The sequence below is a fragment of the Dendrobates tinctorius genome, unplaced genomic scaffold, assembly GCF_039654945.1.
Source record: "Dendrobates tinctorius isolate UK_male_01 unplaced genomic scaffold, ASM3965494v1 ptg000192l, whole genome shotgun sequence".
In the NCBI taxonomy this organism is placed as follows: Eukaryota; Metazoa; Chordata; class Amphibia; order Anura; family Dendrobatidae; genus Dendrobates; species Dendrobates tinctorius.
The window spans coordinates 2,623,009-2,648,151 of record NW_027361859.1 but is presented as its reverse complement, the minus strand read 5'-3'; the positions used below and the strand labels follow the sequence as shown (position 1 = coordinate 2,648,151).

Sequence of the window (25,143 nt, the reverse complement as noted above, 5' to 3'; positions counted from 1 at the left end):
AGAATTGTGGCAAGGCACAGATCTGGCCAAGGTTACAAAAGAATTTCTGCAGTACTCATGGTTCCTAAGAGCACAGTGGCCTCCATAATCCTTAAATGGAAGAAGTTCGGGACCACCAGAAGTCTTCCTAGACCTGTCCGTCCAGCCAAACTGAGCAATCGTGGGAGAAGATCCTTGGTGAGAGAGGTAAAGTACAGGGTGGGCCATGTATATGGATACACCTAAATAAAATGGGAATGGTTGGTGATATCAACTTCCTGTTTATGGCACATTAGTATATGGGAGGGGGAAAACTTTTCATGGGTGGTGAGCATGACGGCCATTTTGAAGTCGGCCGTTTTGGATCCACCTTTATTCTTTCCAATGGGAAGAGGGTCATGTGACACATCAAGCTTATTGAGAATTTCACAAAAAACCCAATGGTGTGCTTGGATTTAAGGTAACGTTATTCTTTCATGAGTTATTTACACGTTTCTCTTTGTTTACAGCCATTGACATGTTGCAGAGGTTAACACATGAGGAGCGGATAGAAATTGTGTTGATGTCTGGCATAGCAATGACCAATAAATATTTTGAGGCCATTCACAAATTTTAACATTACGATAATGCACAGTCAAGATTACCCCAACTTTGATAGTATTTTCAAAGTTCGGCCGGGCATTGAACACTTTAGCAAAATGTTTGCTGAGGTGTACGTTCCCCAAATCGACATGTGCATGGATAAGTCCTTACTACATTTCAAGCGGAGACTGCTGGATCAAGGTTATCCTCTCTATGAAGAAAACTTTTACACCAGCATCCCATTCTTCAAGTCCCTCTCTGCGCATGCTACCACAGCCTGCAGTACTGGCTGCAACAATCAGAAAGGCCTCATGGGCAGCTGCTCTAAAAGGGAAAGAGCAGAGCCCAATGTAGCAGCAACATGCTGATGGCCAAGTACAAGAGGGATGTCCTTTTCTTGACCACCATACATGGCGATGGCAGCACCCCCACCACTGTATGAGGTACCTCTACACAGGTCCACAAACAAAACTGTGTACTGGGATACAACAAGAACATGGGGCAAGTTGATCTCTCTGATCAAGTCCTCCAGCCGTACAGTGCCATGAGAAAAGACAAGGTGTGGTAAAAGAAATTGGCCGTGCACATTGTACAGATGGCAACATACAACGCTTTCATGCTATCGCGATGCGCAGGCCAGACTGGTACATACCTTCAGAGATCAAGGCCCTAATCTTTGGCAGTCAGGAAGGAGTTGGCCCCAGTACGTCTGGAACTTGTATTGTACCAGGCCAACATTTCGCCGGCGAGGTGACTCAAACTTCAAAGAAAGGAAGGTCGCAAAAGAGGTGCCAAGTGTGTTACAGAAGGGGGATACGCAAGGACACCATTTGGCAATGCGACACCATTTGGCACTGCAACACCTGTCCCAAAAAACCTGGCCTGTGTATAAAAGAATGCTTCAAACTGAACCACACATCCATGGACTACTAAATTAATTTCTGATTTGCACAATTCACGTATGCCAACCTGACGTACACCAAACAACTCACATATGCCAACCTGACGTACGCTACACAACTCACTTATGCCAACCTGACGTACGCTACACAACTCACTTATGCTAACCTGACGTACACTACACAGCTCACATAAGCAAACCTGACGTACACCACACAAGCCATGTATGCCAACCTGACTTACACTACACAACTCATGTATACCATGATTCATCTCAACTTATAGTCTATTTTTTTTAGATCACAGACAGAACAGACATTTATAGGACATTTCATAACTTTCCCAAATTCTTATGAAAAAATGTACATCACATATTGCATTGAACTACTGTACCAATTTATTATTTATTTTAGGAGTTGGTCCATTTTTTGACTCCACAGCCATTTGCGGCATGATGAAAAAGCGCAATTTTTTTTCCTGTTTATTTTTTTTTACTGCAGTGCACAGGCGCCAGACCTCTCCCGACGCCTGCGCACTGCAGGACTCTGCTCTGCCTTCAACAGGGCCCTCAACAGGGCAGAGCAGTGCACCTGCACCGGAGCCACTACAGGAAGGGAAGAAGAGGACGGCATCGTATTAAGATGGGAGGCGCCGGACCGGACCGCGTCACCCATCGGACCGGACCGCCCCCTCCGGTGAGTATAATCTAACGTGTTTTTCTTATCTTTCAGGCTACATCGGGGGCTTATCTACAGCATTACAGAGTGCTGTAGATAAGCCCCTAATGTCAATGCCGGCAGCTGATAGTCCAAAAAAAGGGTGACAGATTCCCTTTAATCAAGACCAAAGTTAGAGCAGCCGTAGCCGTCTACCAGGAAATTTTAGAGCACTTCATGCGTCCCTCAGCTGACAAGATTTTTGGAAATTTCATTCTCCAGCCGGACTTGGCACCTGTCCACACTGCCAAAAGTACCAATACCTGGTTTAAAAACAACAGTATCACTGTGCTTGATTGGCCAGCAAATTCACCTGACCTTAACCCCATAGAGAATCTATGGGGTATTGTCAAGAGGAAGATGAGAGACATCAGACCCAACAATGCAGACAAGCTGAAGGCTTCTATCAAAACAACCTGGGCTTCCACAACACCTCAGCAGTACCACAGGCTGACCGCCACCATGCCGCATTGATGCAGTAATTGATGCAAAGGAGCCCCAACCAAGTATTGAGTGCATTTACTGAACATATTGTACATTTCAGTAGGCCAACATTTTGGATTTTAACCCCTTCCCGACCTTTGACGCCACGTAGGTATCATGAAAGTCGGTGCCAATCTGACCCATGATGCCTATGTGGCGTCATGAGAAGATCGCCCTCCTACGGGTCAGGTGACCGGGTTTAATGAAAGTTCACCCGACCCGCAGTTACATGGGGACCTAGACTTGACCCAAGGGGTTGGCTTCGCCCCCCGGAGCTACGATCACGCCTGGTGACCTTTTTGTCACCCCCCAGATCTGATTGGAGCTAGCGTCCATGTGATGCTAGCCCTCCAATCAGATGTGGAGGGGCAGAGTAAAATGATGGCTGCCTCGTTCTTCAGCTTCATCCCGTCTGTGGAAGCTGAGGAGCGAGCTGCCCTGACCTGCGATCGCTGCCGCTGTCATCACCGCTGCCACCACTGACAAATGGTACTCCCCCACCTCCTGATTCCAGCACCCCCACCTCCGCTCACTCTCCCCTGCCCCCTGATCATCCCCTAGCACCCTTGATCATCCCCCAGCACCCCTGATCATCCCCCTGCTGCTGCCAGCTCCTCAGCCCCCTCCTGTCTCCTGTGCCTGACAGCTCCCTCATGCCCCCCATGATCACCCCCTGCCCCCCCTGATCAACCCCTGCCCCCCTGATCAACCCCTGCTGCTGTTTTTATATCCACCTCCATCTCCTCAGCCCCCTCGCGCCTGACAACCCCCTTCTGCCCCTAGTGCCCCTGCACCCCTGATCATCCCCCTGCACCCCTGATCATACCCCCTGCACCTCTGATCATCCCCCCTCCTCAGCTCCCTCCTGCCTCCTGTGCCTGACAGCCCCCTCCTGCCCCCCGTGATCACCCCTCAGCCCCAGTGATCACCCCGATCACCCCTGTCCCCCCGATCACCCCCTACCCCCCTGATCAACCCCTGCTGCTGCCACTGTTTTCATATCCACCTCCATCTCCTCAGCCCCCTACTGCCTCCCCCTGCACCTGACAGCCCCCTTCTGCCCCTGGTGATCACCCCCGCCCCCCTGATCACCCCCTGCCCCCCTGATCACCCCCTGCTGCTGCTGCTGTCCCTGGTTCCATCTCCACCTACATCTCCTCAGCCCCTCCTGCACCCCCTGCACCTGACAGCCTCCTTCTGCCCCCGGTGATCACCCCCTGCCCCCCTGATCACTCCCTGCCCCCCTGATCACCCCCCCTGCCACTGCTGCCACTGGTTCCAGCTCCACCTCCTCAGCCCCCTTTCTGCCCCTGGTGATCATCCCCCAGCCCCAATGATCACCCATGATCACCCCCTGCCCCCCTGATCACCCCCCCTGCTGCTGCCGCTAATTCCATCTCCACTTCTATTTCCTCAGCCCCTCCTGCTCCTGACAGCCCCCTTCTGCCCCCGGTGATCACCCCCTGCGCCCCTGATAACCCCTCTGCTGCTGCTGCTGCATCTCCTCAGCCCCCACCTGCCCCCCGTGCATCTGACAGCCCTCTCCTGCCACCCGTGCACCTGACAGCCCCCTCCTGCCCCCCGCGCGCCTGACAGCCCCCTCCTGCCCCCACGCACCTGACAGCCCCCTCCTGCCTCCTGCACACCTGACAGCCTCCTCCTGCAGTAAAAAGTTTCACCAAACACTCGCACATACACACGCACACTATAATAAAGCTTTTTTTTACACACGCACACAAAAAAACACACACAATGTACCGTTCATCCCAGTCACAAAGGGTCTACTCAGTTGAGGAGGCCTATAACATTATTGCCTCTGAAACGGATAGTGAGGGAAAGGAGCACACCTTTCTCTATTCCTCCCACTCTTCCTCCTCCAGCGACACAGACTTACCACCACCAAGATGTCGCAGGACGAGAAATCATCCGGAGCCCAGGGAGAAAGAGTCGGAGGCCTTGGAGGAAGTCCCACAGCCAAGTGTGAGTTTCCCCCAACCTAGTGCTAGTCACGCCCAACCTAGCACTAGTGCCCCCTCCTGGACCCCCGTCCCTGAAAATTTTGCTCCACGGATTCCTGATTTCTTTCCCCAATCAGGAATCCAGTTCGAGACTGCCAACTTCAGGGAAATAGACTTTTTCAAAGTCTATTTCTCAGAGTTAATCGTCAGTCTCATGGTGGAACAAACAAACTTGTACACCCAGCAATTTTTTGCCCAAAACCCAAATTCATCATTTTCTGCTTGGAGTCCCGTTGACTCTGTAGAAATAATGAAATATTGGGGACTGGTCCTTCACATGGGGATTGTGAAGAAACCAGAAATTCACCAATACTGGAGTACTGATATTTTATATCAAACTCCATTATTTGGCATGGTTATGATTCGGAAACGTTTTGAGGCGATTCACAAGTTTCTCCACTTTAGGGACAATACCGATAGCCTTCCCCACGATGACCCGAATTTTGATACACTGTTCAAAATTCGGCCGGTCATCGAACACTTCAGCAACAAGTTTGTTGAAGTGTACATTCCCCAAAGGGAAATTTGTGTGGATGAATCCCTCATTCACTTCAAAGGGAGGCTTCAGTTCCTCCAGTACCTGCCGAGCAAAAAGGCGAGGTACGGGATAAAACTCTATAAGCTGTGTGAGAGTACCTTAGGGTACACTCTCAGCTTTAGAGTTTACCAAGGGAAGGACAGTAGGATCCAGCCCCCAGAATGTCCACCTGCTCTGGGGGTGAGTGGGAAAATAGTGTGGGATTTGGTCCACCCTCTGCTTGATAAAGGTTACCATCTGTACGTTGATAACTTTTATACAAGCATCACACTATTTCAATCCCTCTCTGCCAGAGCTACCGTCGCTTGTGGTACCGTGTTTCCCTTTGCCACTAATTGAGCAGCCTCTCCGAAAGGGTGAGCGCCGAGCCCAAGGTAGCGGCAACATGCTTGTGGTCAAGTTCAAAGACAAAAGAGATGTCTTTTTCTTGACAACAATCCATGATCCCGGCACCACGGCCACCACCGTTCGAGGTACCCCAGCACAGGTCCACAAACCGGACTGTGCATTGGGGTACAACAAACACATGGGGGGAGTTGATCTTTCTGATCAAGTTCTCCAGCCCTATAGTGCCATGCGGAAGGCGAAGATGTGGTATAAAAAACTGGCTGGGCACATCGTACAAATATAACAAGTATAACGCATACCAGTGCCAGACCAACAACACCTTCCTTCAGTTCCAGGAGGCGGTGATAAAGGCCATGATTTTTGGAGAGGAGGACGGAGCACGTCCCAGCACCCCTGGAACTCAATATGGTACGTATCTTCACATGCAGGACACACTTCCGGGGCATAGACCGCGCTGAAAAATACTGGCGCATGCGCAGTGCCGATTATATGCTTTGCCCACAGTTGGGCAAAGCATACTGCTAGAGCGCCGGAGGCCTTTTCAATGCGCAAGCGCGGAAAACTACGGCATCTGTGATATACACAGATGAAGATTACATTCAGCAAGCCAAGGAGGGGGGGGAGAAGGCGAATAAGCCCCCCCATCAGACCGGACCACGGCGATTTCCATACAATTCTACCAAGATAAAAAAGGTATTTATGCATCAAAGATGCGGGGTCGGGGGGAATTAAAAGTCCTAATTGAATCCTTATGGGACGCACAATTGGGTGATATCTTTACATGATATCACTAAAAATGGGTGACAGATTCCCTTTAAGGTCAAAATAGGCTAGGTCATGAATGGGCTATAAATATTTTTCAAGCTATAATGTTATAAAGTATTCTAATTTACTGAGATAATGACTTTTGGGTTTTGATTGGCTGTAAGCCATAATCATCAACATTAACAGAAATAAACACTTGAAATAGATCACTCTGTAATGACTCTAATATATGAGTTTCAATTTTTGTTTTGAAGAACTGAAATAAATTAATTTTTTGATGATATTTTAACTTTGTTAAAAGCACCTGTAGATTTATCCAATAAAATATCCGGGTTCTGGGAAGGCAACAGCATCATTACCCTCCGCTTTCTTTTAGAGGCCCACCATAATAATTTTCTTCAAGTGATTTTCATACTTGTCAGCACATTCTACATATGCGGTCATTTGGCTTAATAGTTTACAGATCTGAGCAGGTAAGGGTAAACATTTAACTTCAGGAAGCTTCTCAAGGTTGCAAGCTCTATGGAAAAGGGATTGCAATGCCCAAATTAATTTGAAAGTTTTGGGTGAAGGAATAGAGCTATCAGGATGCAGTGGTCCCATGTAGTTAAGATGGCGGCAACACAGGTGCAGAAATACCGATGAGGCAACCACTCACATCCTACCAATCCATGGAGGGGGTGGCTGCTTGGTATATTACTGCACAAAAAAAGACTTGTATGTGGCGCTATTCACACAATGGAAATGCACAGCATCCAGGTTAACAACCTATTAGAGACGTCCTTCTATTAGATCAGGCGGGCTGCCCAGCGCTATCCAAATGCATTCCATGTGAACGGACACCACAGTTTACAAGACCAAATGGGTACAACTGCATCCTGAAAAAAAGTGCAAAAAACACATACACATTCCATTGTGTGAACAGCACCACATACAAGTCTTTTTTGTGCAGTAATATACCAAGCTGCCACCCCCTCCATTTGGGATTGGTAGGTTCTGAGTGGTTGCCTCATCGGTATTTCTGCACCTGTGTTGCCGCCATATTAACTAAATGGGTCCACTGCATCCTGCATTTGTTTGGAGGCCTGGACAGGTAAGCATCTCTGCCTTTTTGCTAGTATTTTTTTAATTTTTACAGGATCTCTAAATCCTCTTTTTGTGCTATTTGTTTAGTGAAGGAATAGAGGTCTAACGGCAGAATGGTGATCACATGATTGTGACATGGATGGACAACACCGCTGATAAAGCAATTAAAGATGATGACTGAGAAGAATCTGCATTAAGTGGTTTCTACCCACCTGAGTAGCCACATGTAGGAATCTCCTCTTTACACTTCTCATCACCCCTCACATATGTCTCTGTAGTATTAATATGGGTCAGATCTTCACCCTGAAATAAATATTGTAAAAGTCACTGACAGATGTAGAAGTCACATCTATGATCAGCTTTAATCCTGCCATTTCCACCGTTCTCATTACACAAGTATAAAACATATAATACTGGTGGATAAAAAGCTGGATTACTTACCGTTATTGCTCTTTTATAGAGTTCACGACAGCACCCACCAGAGAGAGAGGACCCGTCCATAGGAACAGGAAACCTACAGAATAAAAGGCGAAATTCCCCTCTCCTCCTCAGTTGGATTACAGAGTACGAGAGGAACCGCCAAGGTATTAGACCAAATTTTAACAAAATTCTAACTATATTCAAATAATATATAAACCTAAACTTATATACTATACAACCACCACCAAGTGATCTGTTCATAACTAACTTACGGAGGGAAGTGAGTGGGTGTTGTCGTGGACTCTATAAAAGAGCATTACCAGTAAGTAATCCGGCTTTTTACTCTTCGCCACGACAGCACCCACTTGAGAGACTTTCAAAGAACTATCACCTGGGAGGGACTACCGTGTTGAGGACAGATCTCCCAAAAGCTAAGTCAGAAGAGGAGGAGAGATCCAGCCTATAGTGGTTGTAAAAGGTGAACACCATGTTGCAGCCTTACATATGAGATCAATCAGAATGTCCTCCCTCTCAGCCCAGGATGATGCTATAGCCCTTGCCGAATGTGCCTTTATCCCATCCAGAGGACTTTCACCTTTCGCTGAGTAGGCCAGACAGATTGCATCTCTGATCCATCAGGACAAGGTACCCTTCGTGGTTCCGCACCCCTTCTTGTGGCCCTGGAAGGACACAAATAGAGCCCTACTCTGCCTCCAGGAACAAGTTCTATCTATGTAACTCAGGACCACCCTCCTCACATCTAATGTGTGAAACCTCTCTTCTTCAGGATTAGAAGGATTATCAAAAAAGGAGGGAAGAAAGATCTCCTGCGTCCTATGAAATCTTGCTGCCACTTTAGGAAGGTACCAGCTTTAGTACTATTCTATCCTGAAATAATAACAGGAAGGAAGGATCTATGGAAAGAGCCTGGATGTCACCAACCTTTCTAGCCGAAGTTAATGCTACCAAGAAAGCTGTTTTCAGTGATATGTATTTCAAGGGAATAGACTCTAATGTTTCAAACAGAGGACCTGTTAAGGCGTCAAGGACCAAATTCAGATCCCAGGAAGGTAACCGGGAAACATGAACCAGGTTACTACGCTCACACGCTGTAATAAATCGTGAGACTCATCTATCTCCCCCACATTATAACCATACAGGGCTCCTAAGGCAGACACCTGGACCTTTAGAGTATTAACTGACAGACTCAGCTCCCAACCTTTCTGCAGAAATTCTCGAATAGCTGTAATTGAAACCTTTCTGGAGAAGGTGCCCGTATAGATGTCTAGAAATTTTTTCCACACTTTCCTATATATCCTCGTTGTGGATTCTTTTCAACTCTCCAGGAGCATGTTAATTAGGTCATCAGAGAACCCTCTTAATTTTAACAGCTGCCTCTTAAGTTCCATGCCGTCAAGTGGAGACCCTTCACTTGAGGATGCAGGAATGGGCCCTGAGAGAGCAGGTCCGGAACTGTCGGGAGTAGAGTTGAGCGACTTTAGTCGGATCGGGTTTCATGAAACAAAATTTGTTTCAGATGAAACTGGTCTGACTAGGGTAAAAAAAGTCGGCGTTTCGTCTGAAATCCGACCCCAATGCAAGTCAATGGGGAATAAAAGTCGGCATTGAGAGAATGAATTTCATCCACTCAATGCCGACTTTTATTCCCCATTGACTTGCATTGGGGTCGGGTTTCAGACGAAACGCCAACTTTTTTTGCCCTAGTCGGACCAGTTTCATCTGAAACAAATTTTGTTTCATGAAACCCGATCCGACTAAAGTCGCTCAACTCTAGTCGGGAGGATCCAGGGGTCGCATACGGACATGGCTCGGAGCCAAGAGAACCAAGGTCTCTTGGCCCAGAAGGGTGCAATGAGGATCTCCCTCGCTTTCTCTTCTCTGATTTTCCTTATGACCAGTGGAAGCAACACCATTGGTGGGAAAGCATATGCCAGGCTGAACTGCCAAGGGGATTGAAGGGAGTCCACCATCTCTGGATGATCTGCTGTATTCAGGGAGGCAAATCTCGGGACCTGCCTGTTCTCCCTGGTAGTAAACAGGTCTATTTGCAGAAGCCCCCATAAGTCTACTATTTTCTTGAATATCTGGCGACTGAGACCCCATTCTCCCTGACATAACATATGACGACTGAGAAAATCAGCCTTTATAGTCTCACTTCCTCTGATATGAAGGGCTGATAGAGACAGTAGATGGATCTCGACTAACTCAAAAATCTCTACTGCGGTAGACATCAGCCTTTCTGATCACGTTCCGCCTTGTCGATTTAAATATGCAACTGTCGTGGTATTGTCCAACAAGATCCTCATGTGACACCCTCGAAGCTGTGGGAGAAAGTTATGCAACGCATGACTGACCGCTTTCAATTCCTTCAAATTTGAACAGTCCTCCTTCTCCCCTATATCCCACTGTCCCTGAGCTAGGCTATACCCCATGTGGGTGCCCCATCCCTCTGGACTAGAGGTATCAGTGGTGATTATTCTGGATGGTTTTACTACCCATGGAACTCCTCTGGAAAGATTAGCATCCTCCAACCACCAGGACAGTGAATTTAATACTTCACTCGACAAGGTTATTATACCCCCCAGATGGCCCTGCAGCCGTTCATCCTCTCAGAGGATCTTTTGTTGTAAACACCAGGTGTGATACTGGGCCCATTGGACCGCTGGAATGCAGGAGGTAAGGGATCCCCGGAGGGACATAGCCTCTCTTAAGGACATCCGAGGATTCTCTATTGCTGTTCTGACTTTCGACCGAATGACCAACTTTTTTTGACTCTGGGAGAAGACACTTCTTACTGAATCTAGGTGTAGACCTAGGAAAGACTGAAGGGTTTCTGGGACCAGCCTGGATTTTTCGAAGTTGATAATCCAACCCAACGCCTGTAAGGACGAAATTGTGTCAGCAAGGCGATCTCTACATTGGTAGGCAGACTTCCCTATCAACAGGAAATCATCTAGATACATAACAATCAGCGTATCCCGCTGACGTACATAAGCCATCATCTCTAACATCACTTTTGTGAATACTCGAGGAGCCATGGAAAGACCAAACGGCATTGCTGTGAACTGGAAATGGCGGATTCGCCCTGCCAAAATAACTGCCACCCTGAGATACTGTTGGTATTCGGCATGTATGGGGCGATGATAATACGTATCCTTTAGGTCCAATCCAGCCATCACACATCTGGGAAACAAAAGTTTAATAGTTGATCTAATTGATTCCAATTTTAATGTATGATTACAAAGGAACGTATTTAACTTTTTTAAATTAATAATAGTTCTAATTGAACCATCTGGTTTAGAGATCAAGAACAAAGGGGAATAAAATCCTCTACCACCTGACCTTCAGGCACCTCTATCAGGACCTTTTTGGATAATAAACTCAAAATTTCTAATTCAAGCACTTCTTGCTGCGCAGGTGACTTAAGGGATGTTAACATAAATGAATCCTGAGGAACTTGACAGAATTCCAGCTTTAATCCAAACGTTACCAAGTTCAGGATCCAGGAGCTTGACGTTATCTCCTTCCATTTGTGGGAAAAAAACTTCAATCTGCCTCCTACTGGGGGGGGGGTTTAGACTATTGGAACCTATTACCCTTCCTGGCAGAAGGTCCCCTAAACAAGGCACCTCTTTGCTTGGTCTCCTTTGTGTCCCAGCGGTCTCGGCTCTTGAACGGCTTTCTCTTATTAAACGGACGCTTTTTGAACGCTCTCCTGTAGGATGGAAGAGACTGATTAGGAAAACCCGTTTTTCTCTCTTCCGCTTTAGTAAGGATTTCTTCAAGTAATTTCCCGAACAGGAACTTACCCTGGCACGAGATTGCATATAGTTTTGTTTTCAACTGCATATCTCCCTTCCAGCTCTTCAGCCACAGAGCGCATCAAGCAGCATTCACCAAACCAGCTGACCTAGCCATTAGGCGCAGGGAATCTGCCGATGTGTCCGCTAGATACACTGCTGCTGCCCTGATTAATGGAATGGCAGATAACAACTTCTCCCCAGGCACCTTTTCCTTGATCTGCTGCTCCAGCTGGTCTACCCAAACAAGCATCGATCTTGCTGTGCATGTGCTGGATATGGCTGGTTTAAAGGCTCCGGTACCTGCTTCCCAAGACCTTTTAAGCAAAGTCTCCACCTTGCGGTCTAGCGGGTCAGCTAGGACGCCCTCATTCTCTACCAGTAGGACCAATTGTTTAGATGTGTACGCCACCGCCGCATCCACCTTAGGGACCTTGTTGACAACTCATCACTGAAGGGATACCTTCTCTTGGAGGGCGAAGGAAGGAACTCTAGCTGGCCCTGTTTCTCCCATTCCCTTTTATCTAATTCCTTTATTGCAGGTAAAATCCGGAAGGATTTTCTCCCTTTCTGTGTGAGACCCGCAAACATTATGTCCTGAGAGGATCGTGTTTCCTTCGCATCCGTGCACCCCATGGTGTTCCTGACTGACTTTACTAAGTTGTCAATACTGTCAATAGGAAAACACGAACGCCCCGCTTCATCAAAAGAAATTGATGATGATGACAAATCCGAGAGATCTGAAGCCCTGATTTGGACACTATCAGACTCAGAACTAGAGATAGGAGCTACGTTCCTTCTTCTAGGAGTATGTTTCTTCGGTCCGCTAGACTGATCTAAAGCCTGGAGCTCTTCCCTTACTAGTATCCATATATTTGTGGATGCAATCGCAGCCTCCCCCTGCAACATCTCGCTAACAGAAGCCTGGCACAGTCTTTTAGGGTAGGAGTCAGGATGGGGCTGCCTGCACAAGGCACATTCCTTATGCTTAGATTTCTTTGTTTTCTTAGCCTGAAAGGGAGGTTTACAAAAAGAAGGGGAATCAGCTTAATACGTAAAGTTAATTCCACACTCACCCAGTGAAGCTTGCCAAAAAAGGTACCGGTTCCAGAGGCGGAGACACAGCCCGACTCTTGTCTGTGGAGCCCTCGTCCCTGGAGTGCCCACTGCTGCTCTTGATGCTGTGTGCCTGCGTTTCCACCACTGGTGGGTGCACCTCATGTTCTCCTGGGGATGACATATCCACACACCGATGTTCTGACCCCGCTGGCTTTTATATCTCCAGCCATGAGCTGCCTCCCCGGACCTCCGGAAGTGCTCCCAGCACTTCCGGTTCAAAGAATGCCGGCTGGTGCCTGTGCGCACGCATCGCAGCAACCTGGAAGTACCCTGGAGACAATGGCCCGCGACCGCTCGCACCTCCATGATCCACCATGCCGCGCGTCCCATGTGAGATTGGGCGGCCACCTCCGGACCCGGTCCTCACTGATCCACCACCAGACGAGGAGGGAGACTGTCAGACAGGGCTCCCCCAACGCGGTTTCCGACACCGCAGCCCCTGCCGTTCTCGCGGACACTGCACAGTTGGCATGCATTGGGCCAGGTATTCTTCTTTCTTTCCATAGGTTCCCCACACACCGGTTCCCATAGGAAAAGAAAACCTGAGGAGGACTGCCCCTTTTATTCTGTAGGTTTCCTGTTCCTATGGCGGGTCTCCTCTCTCAAGTGGGTGCTGTCGTGTCGAAGAGTAAAACAAGACTAAGCACAAGACCTTCACAGCCGTCTACACATCATAGGGGAGATCTCATGACACCTTCTCTTCATCTACCTGATGATCCTGAGGAACATTGGGATCTTCCTGTTTACAGTCCTGTGGAAGAAGAGGATTTAGACATCTCCCTGGTGTTGTCTTCTTACTGGATAGAACTGGAGGAAACACATACAGGGACTGAATTCATTCTTTACATTCAGGTAATTATAGGCTGTGTGTATTTAGTCCTGTCTATTACCTGGTGATGTGAGGGGCTGGGGAACCTCCATCATGACATCCTTGTACAGATCTTTGTGTCCTTCTAAATAATCCCACTCATCCAAGGAAAAATAGAGAGCAACATCCTGACACCTTATAGGAACCTGACACATACAATGATACTGTCATCCACCGATCCCTTCATAGTTACTATATAATGTCCCAGCATTCCCACCAGTGTCACCTCTCCAGTCAGAAGCTCCATCATCTCGTGGGTGAGTTTTAGGATCTTCTGGTCACTGATGTCTTCATGTATCAGGGGGTGAGGTGGAGGCCCTGTGATTGGGCTCAGGGGTCTTCCCCATTCCTCAGACACAGGGTCCTGACAGCGCTCACTAGAGGTCTTCTTCACTACTGTGTAATCCTGGTTATGGAAAGACACATTAATAAATCTCACTACAGACATTTCCAGAGTCCTCACCTCTCCAGTTCTGTCCATCCCATATTATTCCCATAGATAAGAATGATGTAATGTGACGTCATCAGAATCTCTCACCTCTCCAGTAAGCCGGAAGAGGATCTCTAGGGTGAGGCGTAATATCCTCTCTGTCATCTTGTCTCTGTCCTTTCCTATTCTTTTTTTGGGTAAATCAGGAAATTTCCCTCATATAAAAGATCTTCATTGAGAGGATGCAATATTGTAGAGGCCTGAATGAGAAGATGAGCCTATGTAACATCATAAAGGATCCCATGTAATAATAAAAATTATTGGAGATAATAAGGGAAACATATGAGGGGAGTTATTATTTTACAGTATTTAGTATCCTTCTTTACATCTGGCTTCCCCAGACTGGTGTCTACTGTTTGGGACCCAGTCCTTTTGTCTGCCCTTGTTCACACATTGAGGTCAACTTTGACACAAAGCAAGGTTTTTAATATTAGACAGTGTAGGATTATCCCGAACAGAGTTACCGTGTCGTGGTGGGATGGCTTTTATGCTACTTTTGATCAAAAACAGTATTACTAAAAACTCTGTATTATTTAGATGCACTTTTGCTTTAACTTATTTATTTACAGCAGGGTTTTTTCTCATTTTGTGTTTTGCAGGTTTTATACTAATAAATCCTGTACATTTTAGACCACACACAACAAGCAGTTTCTTCCTCGGAGTCGGCAACTGAATACGTTCCTCATAGACTCATCTTCCATAACGCTAATTCTCGTCTCATTTACCGACACTGGAATCGGCATTAGCAATACTGTAGGAGATATTCATTACATGTGACATGAGGAATAACTACTTCACGATGAGGACGACATATTCATCTTCTACTACGGCTCTAGAAACATATCTGGCCAGAGTCCATCACTGACTACATAACCACGGGCCGTCTATATGAATGTTTCCCGTCTTCCCCGCACTGTAGTCTTCTATAATGTTAGATCTCATGTATGATTCACACACAGAAGACTGAGGCTTTTAGAAAAGCTTGTTTGTAAGAACCAAGACAGGAGATAGCTGATGCCAAATTCTACATGTAGTGTTTTATGTTTTTATATTCTGGATATGATGTATTTTTCTTGGACATTCTCCTTATGTTTCCCTATATTACATCAAAAACACCAGAATAAAAGCAGGTGTTAAAGTGTTACAAAATACAATTAGCACCAAAAAATCTTGTAGAACACTATACAAGAAGCGTGAGATACATGGCGTACCTTTTATGCCAACTGTTAAACAATTTTATAGAGATCACAGGAAAGCTCGGCCAAGTAGAACAGTTGTGTGTGGGGGAGACGGGAGAAATAGACATCAGCCTAATGATTGTCGGGCCAACAGTTATCTCATGTGTATGGGGCCATTAGTATCACACTGACAGGCAGGGATAATACCTCGCACTACAGTAGTACTGGGCTTCACCGGAGCAATCAGGGGCTTGTATGTTGTATGATATCAATAATGAGGGTTGCTGAAAACAAACTTAAAAAGTTTTTAATTGAAAAATAATATCGCAGTTTTAGCAAAAGAGAAAGAACATTCTCCATTATTGATGAGGACAGAGAGAAGACATCTTCTATATATCTGAGGTCACCTAGAGACAATATCCATTATTGTATCTGAGGCAGAAAGACAAAGGAAGAGAGCCTCCTCCACTACAAACGTGGTCAAAATAGTTGGTACCCCTCGTTCAATGGCAGAAAAACCCACAAGAGTGACAGAAATAACTAGAATCTGACAAAAGTAATAATAAATCAAAAATCTATGAAAATAAACAAATGAAAGTCAGACATTGCTTTTCAACCATGCTTCCACTGAATTTAAAAAAAAAAATAAAACTCATGAAATAGGCCTGGAGAGAAATGATGGTACCCTTAACATAATATTTTGTTGCAAAACATTTTGAAGCAATCACTGCAATCAAACGATTCCTGTCAATGAGACTTCTGCACCTCTCGACAGGTACTTTGGCCCACTCCTCAAGAGCAAACTGCTCCAGTTGTCTCGCATTTGAAGGTTGCCTTTTCCAGATGGCATGTTTCAGCTCTTTCCAAAGATGCTCAATAGGATTTATGTCAGAGCTCATAGAAGGCCACTTCAGGTTGGCCAATTTTTTCCTCTTAGCCATTCTTGGGTGTTTTTAGATTTGTATTTTGCTTCATTATCCTGTTGTAAGACCCATGACCTGCAACTGAGACCAAGCTTTCTGACACTGGGCAGCACATTTCTATCTAGAATCCCTTGATTCTAGATACCCTGTGCCAGATGCAGCAAAGCAGCCCCAGAACATAACAGTCTCCTTCATGTTTCACAGTAGGGACAGTGTTCTTTTCTTGAAAAGTACTGCAGTGCACAGGCGCTGAGCTTCTCTGACCTTTCCCGGCACCTGCGCACTGCAGTACTTTTGCTCTGCCCTCAACAGGGAAGAGAATTACGCCTGCGCAGGAGCATGACACGAAGCAAGCAGGATGACATCACATGAAGATGGGAGGCGCCGGACCTGCAACACCCATCGGACCAGACCACCCCAGCGTGAGTATAATAAAATTTGATTTTATTCTCTTTCAGGGCAGAAAAGGGCTTATCAACAGCATTATAGAATGCTGTAGATAAACCCTGAAAGGCAGTGGCAGCATCTTATAGCGGAAAAACGAGGTGACAGGTTCCCTTTAAGGTGTTTGTCTATAATTTTTTTCTAATCTCCTGAGTAGTGTTGAGCATTCCGATAACGCAAATATCAGGTATCGGCCGATATTCGCGGTATCGGAATTCCAATACCGAGTACCGATATTTTTACAATATCGAATACCGGAATCGGAAGTTCCCATAATGCAATGAGCCAGTTGTGTTAGCCAGGTTAACTACTCTATGTCATCCCCTGATGAAGAAGTGATTTTCCACTTCGAAACGCGTTGGGAATAAAGAGTTAAAAAGTTTCTCATGTGGTGACTTTATCCTGGTCTCAGCAGCGCACAAGTAAGCCTAAATAATTTATCCAAAAGGATTTCCAGGTTAACTAATGGCATGGCTGTGATTGGCTGCTGAAATGATGTCATCATGATGCGCGGTCTGTGCGGGCCTGCCGGGGGGGTCTGTGCGGGCCTGCCGGGGTTCTGTACAGGCCTGTCGGGGGGTCTGTGCGGGCCTGCCGGGGGTCTGTGCGGGCCTGCCGGGGGTCTGTGCGGGCTGCCGGGGGTCTGTGCGGGCCTGCCGGGGGTCTGTGCGGGCCTGCCGGGGGTCTGTGCGGGCCTGCCGGGGGTCTGTGCGGGCCTGCCAGGGGTTTGTGCGGGCCTGCCGGGGGTTTGTGCGGGCCTGCCGGGGGTTGTGTGTGTGTGCAGGCATCGTCCAATGGGACTACAAGTCCCATCGGGCGATGCCTGCTACAATGACAGTGATTGACACATTAGCCAATGATGGGACAGTAGTAGTCCCATCATCCGGCTAATGTGTTGAATGTATAAAAAAACAAAATAAACAAAAAACATACATTCATACAACATACATACATACTACATATATACTACATTCATACAACATACATACTACATACATGCTACATATATATACTACATTCATACAGCATACATACATACTACATATATACTACATTCATACAACATACATACATACTATACACTCACTGGCCACTTTATTAGGTACACCATGCTAGTAAGGGGTTGGACCCCCTTTTGCCTTCAGAACTGCCTCAATTCTTCGTGGCAGAGATTCAACAAGGTGCTGGAAGCATTCCTCAGAGATTTTGGACCATATTGACATGATGGCATCACACAGTTGGTGCAGATTTGTCGGCTGCACATCCCTGATGCGAATCTCCCGTTCCACCACATCCCAAAGATGCTCTATTGGATTGAGATCTGGTGACTGAGGAGGCCATTTGAGTACAGTAAACTCATTGTCATGTTCAAGAAACCAATCTGAGATGATTCGAGCTTTATGACATGGCGCATTATCCTGCTGAAAGTAGCCATCAGATGTTGGGTACATTGTGGTCATAAAGGGATGGACATGGTCAGCAACAATACTCAGGTAGGCTGTGGCGTTGCAACGATGCTCAATTGGTACCAAGGGGCCCAAAGAGTGCCCAGAAAAAATTCCACACACCATGACACCACCACCACCAGCCTGAACCGTTGATACAAGGCAGGATGGATCCATGCTTTCATGTTGTTTACGCCAAATTCTGACCCTACCATCCGAATGTCGCAGCAGAAATCGAGACTCATCAGACCAGGCAACGTTTTTCCAATCTTCTACTGTCCAATTTCGATGAGCTTGTGCAAATTGTAGCCTCAGTTTCCTGTTCTTAGCTGAGAGGAGTGGTACCCAGTGTGGTCTTCTGCTGCTGTAGCCCATCTGCCTCAAAGTTCGACGCACTGTGCGTTCAGAGATGCTCTTCTGCCTACCTTGGTTGTAACGGGTGGCAATTTGAGTCACTGTTGCCTTTCTATCAGCTCGAACCAGTCTGCCCATTCTCCTCTGACCTCTGGCATCAACATGGCATTTCCGGCCACAGAACTGCCGCTCACTGGATTTTTTTTCTTTTTCGGACCATTCTCTGTAAACCCTAGAGATGGTTGTGCGTGAAAATCCCAGTAGATCAGCAGTTTCTGAAATTCTCAGACCAGCCCTTCTGGCACCAACAATCATGCCACGTTCAAAGGCACTCAAATCACCTTTCTTCCCCATACTGATGCTCGGTTTGAACTGCAGGAGATTGTCTTGACCATGTCTACATGCCTAAATGCACTGAGTTGCCGCCATGTGATTGGCTGATTAGAAATTAAGTCTTAACACACAGTTGGACAGGTGTACCTAATAAAGTGGCCAGTGAGTGTATATACTACATTCACGCAACATACATACTACATACATACTACATTCATACAACATACATACATACTACATGCATGCTACATATATACTACATTCATACAACATACATACATACTTACTACATACATACAACATACATACAACATGCAACATACATACAATACATTCATACAATACATACATATAGACATACAGTACATATAACAGAGTACATACTCACCGTCACTTTGATCCCCGAAGCCAGTGTCATCTCACTGTAAAAAATATGAAAAAACAAACAACCATTATACTCCGATCCGCAGAAATCCACGAGTGTCCCACGACGATCTCCTGCAGTGCATCACTGAGAGGTTACTATAGTTCACTGGTCTCACTTTATGGCAAAAGCTGCGTGGGAACTTTCTCACACAGCAATGCCAAAAGTGAGACTAGGTACTATTTTTTTACAGTGGCGGAGGAATACAGTGTGGGAGGATACCTACCTCCCGTCATTGTATTCCTGGTGCCCCTAGAGAGCGGTCGCATCAGCTGATGCTGCTGTTCTCCACGGGAAATCGTCGTGGGACACTCGTTGATTTCTGCGGATCAGGGAGTATATTGCTTGTTTGTTATTTTAATATTTTTTACAGATGACATTGGCTTCGGGGATCAAAGTGACAAGTAATGGTGAGTATGTTCTCTATGTTATATGTACTGTATGTCTATATGTATGTATTGTATGAATGTATTGTATGTAGTATGTATGTAGTATGTATGTAGTATGTCTGTAGTATGTATGTAGTATGCACTATGCATGTATGTTGTATGAATATAGTATATATGTAGTATGTATGTTGTATGAATGTAGTATACATGTAGTATGTATATAGTATGTATGAATGTAGTATATATGAAGTATGTATGTAGTATGTATGTTGTATATATGTAGTATGTATTTTGCATGAATGTAGTATATATGTAGTATGTATGTATTATGTATGTTGTATGAATGTAGTATATATGTAGTATGTATGTTGTATGAATGTAGTATATATGTAGTATGTTGTATGAATGTAGTATATATGTAGTATGTATGTATTATGTAGTATGTATGTATGTTGTATGAATGTAGTATATATGTAGTATGTATGTTGTATGAATGTAGTATATATGTAGTATGTATGTAGTATGTATGTTGTATGAATGTAGTTTATATGTGGTATGTATGTTTTTTTTTTTTTACATTCAACACATTAGCCGGATGATGGGACTACTATTATTGTCCCATCATTGGCTAATGTGTCAATCACTGTCATTGTCGCAGGCACCGCCTGCACACACACAACCCCCGGCAGGCCCGCACAGACCCCCGGCAGCCCGCAGAGACCCCCGGCAGGCCCGCACAGACCCCCGGCAGCCCGCACAGACCTCGGCAAGCCCGCACAGACCCCCGGCAGCCCGCACAGACCCCCGGCAGGCCCGTAAAGACCCCCGGCAGGCCCGTAAAGACCCCCCAGCAGGCCCGCACAGACCCCTGGCAGCCCGCAAAGACCCCCGGCAGCCCTGTTCAGACGCCCGGCAGCCCGCACAGACCCCAGGCAGGCCCGCACAGACCCCCGGCAGGCCCGCACAGACCCCCCGGCAGGCCCGCACAGACCCCCGGCAGGCCCGCACAGACCCCCGAGAGGCCCGTACAGACCCCGCCCGCACACAGACACGCAGTGTCCGCCGACGCACTGCCCACACTCTTCCCCCCTCCCGAACTGAATGTGCAAGTAAAGAAAGGGTTTATTTTCATTCCGATATTTTTGCCCCATTGACTTGCGTGGGTTTCCGGTATCAGCGATACCCGATACTTTTTGGGTATCGGTCTGATCCAATACTTCACGATATCGGATGGTATCGCTCAACACTACTCCTGAGACAACTCTTTCCTTGGCTTCCTCTGGTCCATGTTGAGGGTGATACACACCATGTCACCTAACAACACAGTGAGTACCTGTAGTCTTCTATACAGGCCCACTCACTGATTCCAAGATTGTATACACCTGTGATGCTAATTAGTGGACACACCTTGCTTTAAAGCCCGTCTCACTTAGCGAGATCGCTAGCGAGATCACTGAAGCGTCACCGATTTTGTGATGCAACAGTGACCTCGCCAGCGATCTCGCTACATGTGACACGCAGCGGCAACCGCCCCCCCCGCTGGATATCGCTGATCGTGCTTGAATGTCCTGGGCCATTTTTTCATCGTCGGTGTCTCGCTGGCCAGCATGCATCGCTGTGTTTGTCGCCGACGAGCGACCTCGTTGGTGACACAGAACTCAGGGATGCAGGCAGGAATCATCAGAAAAACTGCTGTGTGACAAGGTACCAACGACCGCCGAGGTCCTTATACGGATCGCCGGATCGTTGCTGCGTCACTGAAGAGATCTGCCTGTTTGACAGCTCACTAGCGATCATCTAACGACGCACCAGCGATCCTAACCAGGTCGTATCGTTGTCAGGATCGCTGGTGAGTCACTATGTGAAACGGGACCCTAACATGTCACAATATTTTCAGGGATACAATCATTTCTGTCCAGGCCTATTTCATGAGTTTATTTTTTTTTTTAAATTCTGTGGAAGCATGGTTGAAAAACAATGTCTGACTTTCATTTGTTCATTTTCATAGATTTTTATTATTATTTTTGTCATATTCAAGTTATTTCTGTGACCATTGTAGGTTTTTCTGTCATGAAATGAGGGGTACGAACAATTTTGACCACGTGTGTATATCTGGGGCACACAGAGAGGGGGAGTCCTGTCTTCCCCTTAGACACATCCCAATATATCACCATGACAGCCAGGGCCTAACAATGGGGTCCTAGAACGAGGTCATTACATGATTAAGAGAAAACAAACAAGGTAAAATCCAGCTACATTCACTAAAGATACTTCTGGATAATCTGGTTTAATTCATAGCTCTACATTTCATAGAATCATAGAATGGTAGAGTTGGAAGGGACCTCCTGGGTCATCTGGTCCAACCCCCTACTCAAAGCAGGATTCACTAAATCATCCCAGACAGATGTCTGTCCAGCATCTGTTTGAAGACTTCTATTGAAGGAGAACTCACCACCTATTGTGGCAGCCTTTTCCAAACATTGCTTACCCTGTCAAAAAAAAAATTCTAATATCTAATCTGTGTCTCCTCCCATTCAGTTTCATCCCATTGCTTCTAGTCTTTCATTGTGCAAATGAGAATAAAGATGATCCTTCTACAATGTGACAGCCCTTGAGATATTTGTAGACAGCTATTAAGTCTCCTCTCAGTCTTCTTTTTTTGCAAGCTAAACATTCCCAAATCCTGCAACCGTTCCTCATAGGACATGGTTTGCAGACTGGTCACCATTCTGGTCGCTCTTCTCTGAACATGCTCCTGTTTGTTGATGTATTTTTAACACGTGGTGCCCAAAACTGGACACAATATTCCAGATGAGGTCTGACCAAAGAGGAGAAGAGGGCAATAATGACTTCATGTGAACTAGACTGTATGCTTCTGTTAATACGTCCTAGAATTGCATTTGCCTTTTTGCTGCTGCATCACACTGTTGACTCATATTCAGCCTGTGATCTATTAGTAAACCCAAGTATTTTTCACATATGCTGTTGCTTAGCCCTATTCCTCCCATTCTGTATATGCTATTTTCATTTTTATTGCTCATATGTAGTACTTTGCATTTTTACCTGTTAAAAACCATTCTGTTAGTTGCTGCCCACTGCTCCAGTTTATTTATATCTTTTTGAATCCTCTCTCTCTCTTCTCTAGTATTAGCTATCCCTCCTAACTTTGTGTCATCAGCAAATTTAATCAGTTTACCTTCAATTCCTTCATCTAAATCAATGATAAAGATGTTGAACAATACAGGGCCCAGGACAGAGCCCTGTGGTACCCCACTTGAGATATTCTTCCAACTGGATGTGCAGCCATTTACGACCACTCTTTGGGTCCGATCACTAAGCCAGTTATGAATCCACCTAACAGTTGCCTTGTCCAATCCATACTCATTTTTTTTTAATAAGGATTATATGAGATACTATATATACGTATAAGATATACTATATCTACAGCATTTCCCTGATTGGCCCAGTCAGTGATTCTGTCATAGAAGGAAATTAAATTAGTCTGACATGACTGAGGCTAACTTCACATTACATTAGGGGCATTTGTTTAAGGGATCCGTTAAACGGATGTGCTAACGCTGATGTAAGCTTTGACATCTTTTGTGCCCTAGCGCTAACGCATGGTAGCATTTCATTACCATACGTTAGCCATACAGGCCTATGCACAGCGAACGCGTCCGTTCGCTGTGCACTAGACCCGACGCACCCTCGAACGCTGCAGACAGTGTTCTCGGGTGCGTCATGAAGTAACGCATCATCGCTAACGCATGCCAATTTTGGCATGCGTTAGGATGCGTTACAAGAATGGTGGCCAATGCGTGCGTTATCGCATCCGTTAGGGCCGCTGTGTAAAGGATGTGTTAAACGCAGGGCCATAACGCGATGTGGACCTAGCCTTATTAGTTACAAACCCATGCTGACTTGATTTAATCACTTAATTCTTATCCAGGTACTTACTTACATGTTGTTTAATAATTTGTTCAAAGATATTTCCTGGTATAGAAGTCAGACTCACCGGCCTATAGTTGCCTGGGTCCACCTTCTTCCCCTTTTTGAAGATAGGAACAACATTTGCTCTTCTCCAGTCTTCTGGGACTTCTCCTGTTCTCCAAGACTTTTCAAAGTTTATGGAGAGTGGTTCAAAAATTTCTTCTGCTATCTCCTTCAGTACTCTGGGGTGTAATTCATCTGGACCTGGAGACTTGAATTCATTTAGATTAGCTAAGTGTTTCCTCACTATCTTTCTGTTTATAGATATCCTGGATTATATTTCTTTAATAAGACAGTGAAGATCAGTTGATGTTACATTTTCATTCTGAGAGAAAACAGATGCAAAGTAGGAATTTAAAAGTTCGGCCTTCTCAACATCCTTTCTTACCATTTCATCATTTCCATCCTGTAAAAATCCTATAGCATCTTTGACTTTTCTTTTACTTTTGACATATTCCCAAAATTCTTTTTTATTGCTTATGACGCATCTTCAATGTCAGCTTTAGTAATCTGATTCGTGCCCTGCAGGTTCTGCATACAGCATTATATTCTTCTTTAGATATGCCTCCCTCTTTCCATTTGATAAACATTTCTTTCTTTTAAACGTGTTTAATTTCTGTGTTCATCCATCCTGACTTCCTTAAATGCTTCGTATTCTTCCCTCTTTTTGGAATTGTTAATGATTGTGCTTTGAGAATCTAATTTTTCAAGATTTCCCATCCTTCCTGGACATTTTTGTCCTTAAGGTTATCCAGCCATTGGATCCCTTCAATTCTCTTTCTGAATCCCTTAAAATCTGCTCCAGAATGTCTCTATTACAAGTACAGCTCATCCCGCAGATAACAGCCCCTCATACATCTATAGCACCGGTCTGGGGCCACATCTCCAGACCTGGGAAACTGATCCAGGAGGTCGGTGCTGTGTCCTGTGATCATCTGTATCTGCACCAGGAGTGGGGGAAGGGAGGATTTATTTATTAGGAGGTGAGGGGGACATATTGTGGGGGGCAATGTTGGTACTGGGGGAACCTTATATAGTGTGTGTGGGCAAGATATGGGCCCTAAACTGTGCTTTCAGTGTTTCATAGTTGGGTCATATGTATCTATCATATGACAAGCAAACCGAAAGTTATGATTCTCAGAAAATAGCATCAAAAGACACTTATACAGTATCTGTGCAGAAGAGGTTACTGCCCCCGCCCAGTAATGGGGAATCCCCAGCACCTACCTCCACCTGCAGAGCCGCACTCCACATATATGGCTGCTCTGTGCGCACAGGACCTGGGATGAGGTCACAGGAGGGGAGGAGTCAGGGGTCACATGAGCAGGGGGCCTCAGTGTATGCAGGACTCTGCTGTGCTGATTGTCATGGTGCTGGATGAGGGGAAGTTTATGTATGGGGTCAGGAGGGGTTTGCAGGGTGTACGGAGCAGAGCCGCGTGTGCACGAGGTGTACGGAGCGGAGCGTGTGTATGAGGTGTAAGGAGCGGAGCCGCGTGTGTACAAGGCGTATGGAGCAGATCCGCGTGTG

General features: G+C 46.0%; 1 protein-coding gene across 1 annotated transcript in view; it reads right to left on the bottom strand.

Annotated features, from left to right (window-relative positions):
• LOC141055825 (uncharacterized) overlaps positions 1–24,861 on the bottom strand; it is a 210,816-nt gene extending 185,955 nt beyond the window's left edge. Inside the window, exon 1 of the mRNA XM_073552543.1 lies at positions 24,841–24,861. The gene's annotated coding sequence lies outside the window, so the exon portion shown is untranslated. The remainder of the gene's footprint in view (positions 1–24,840) is intronic.
• Between the last annotated feature and the right edge of the window lie 282 nt (positions 24,862–25,143).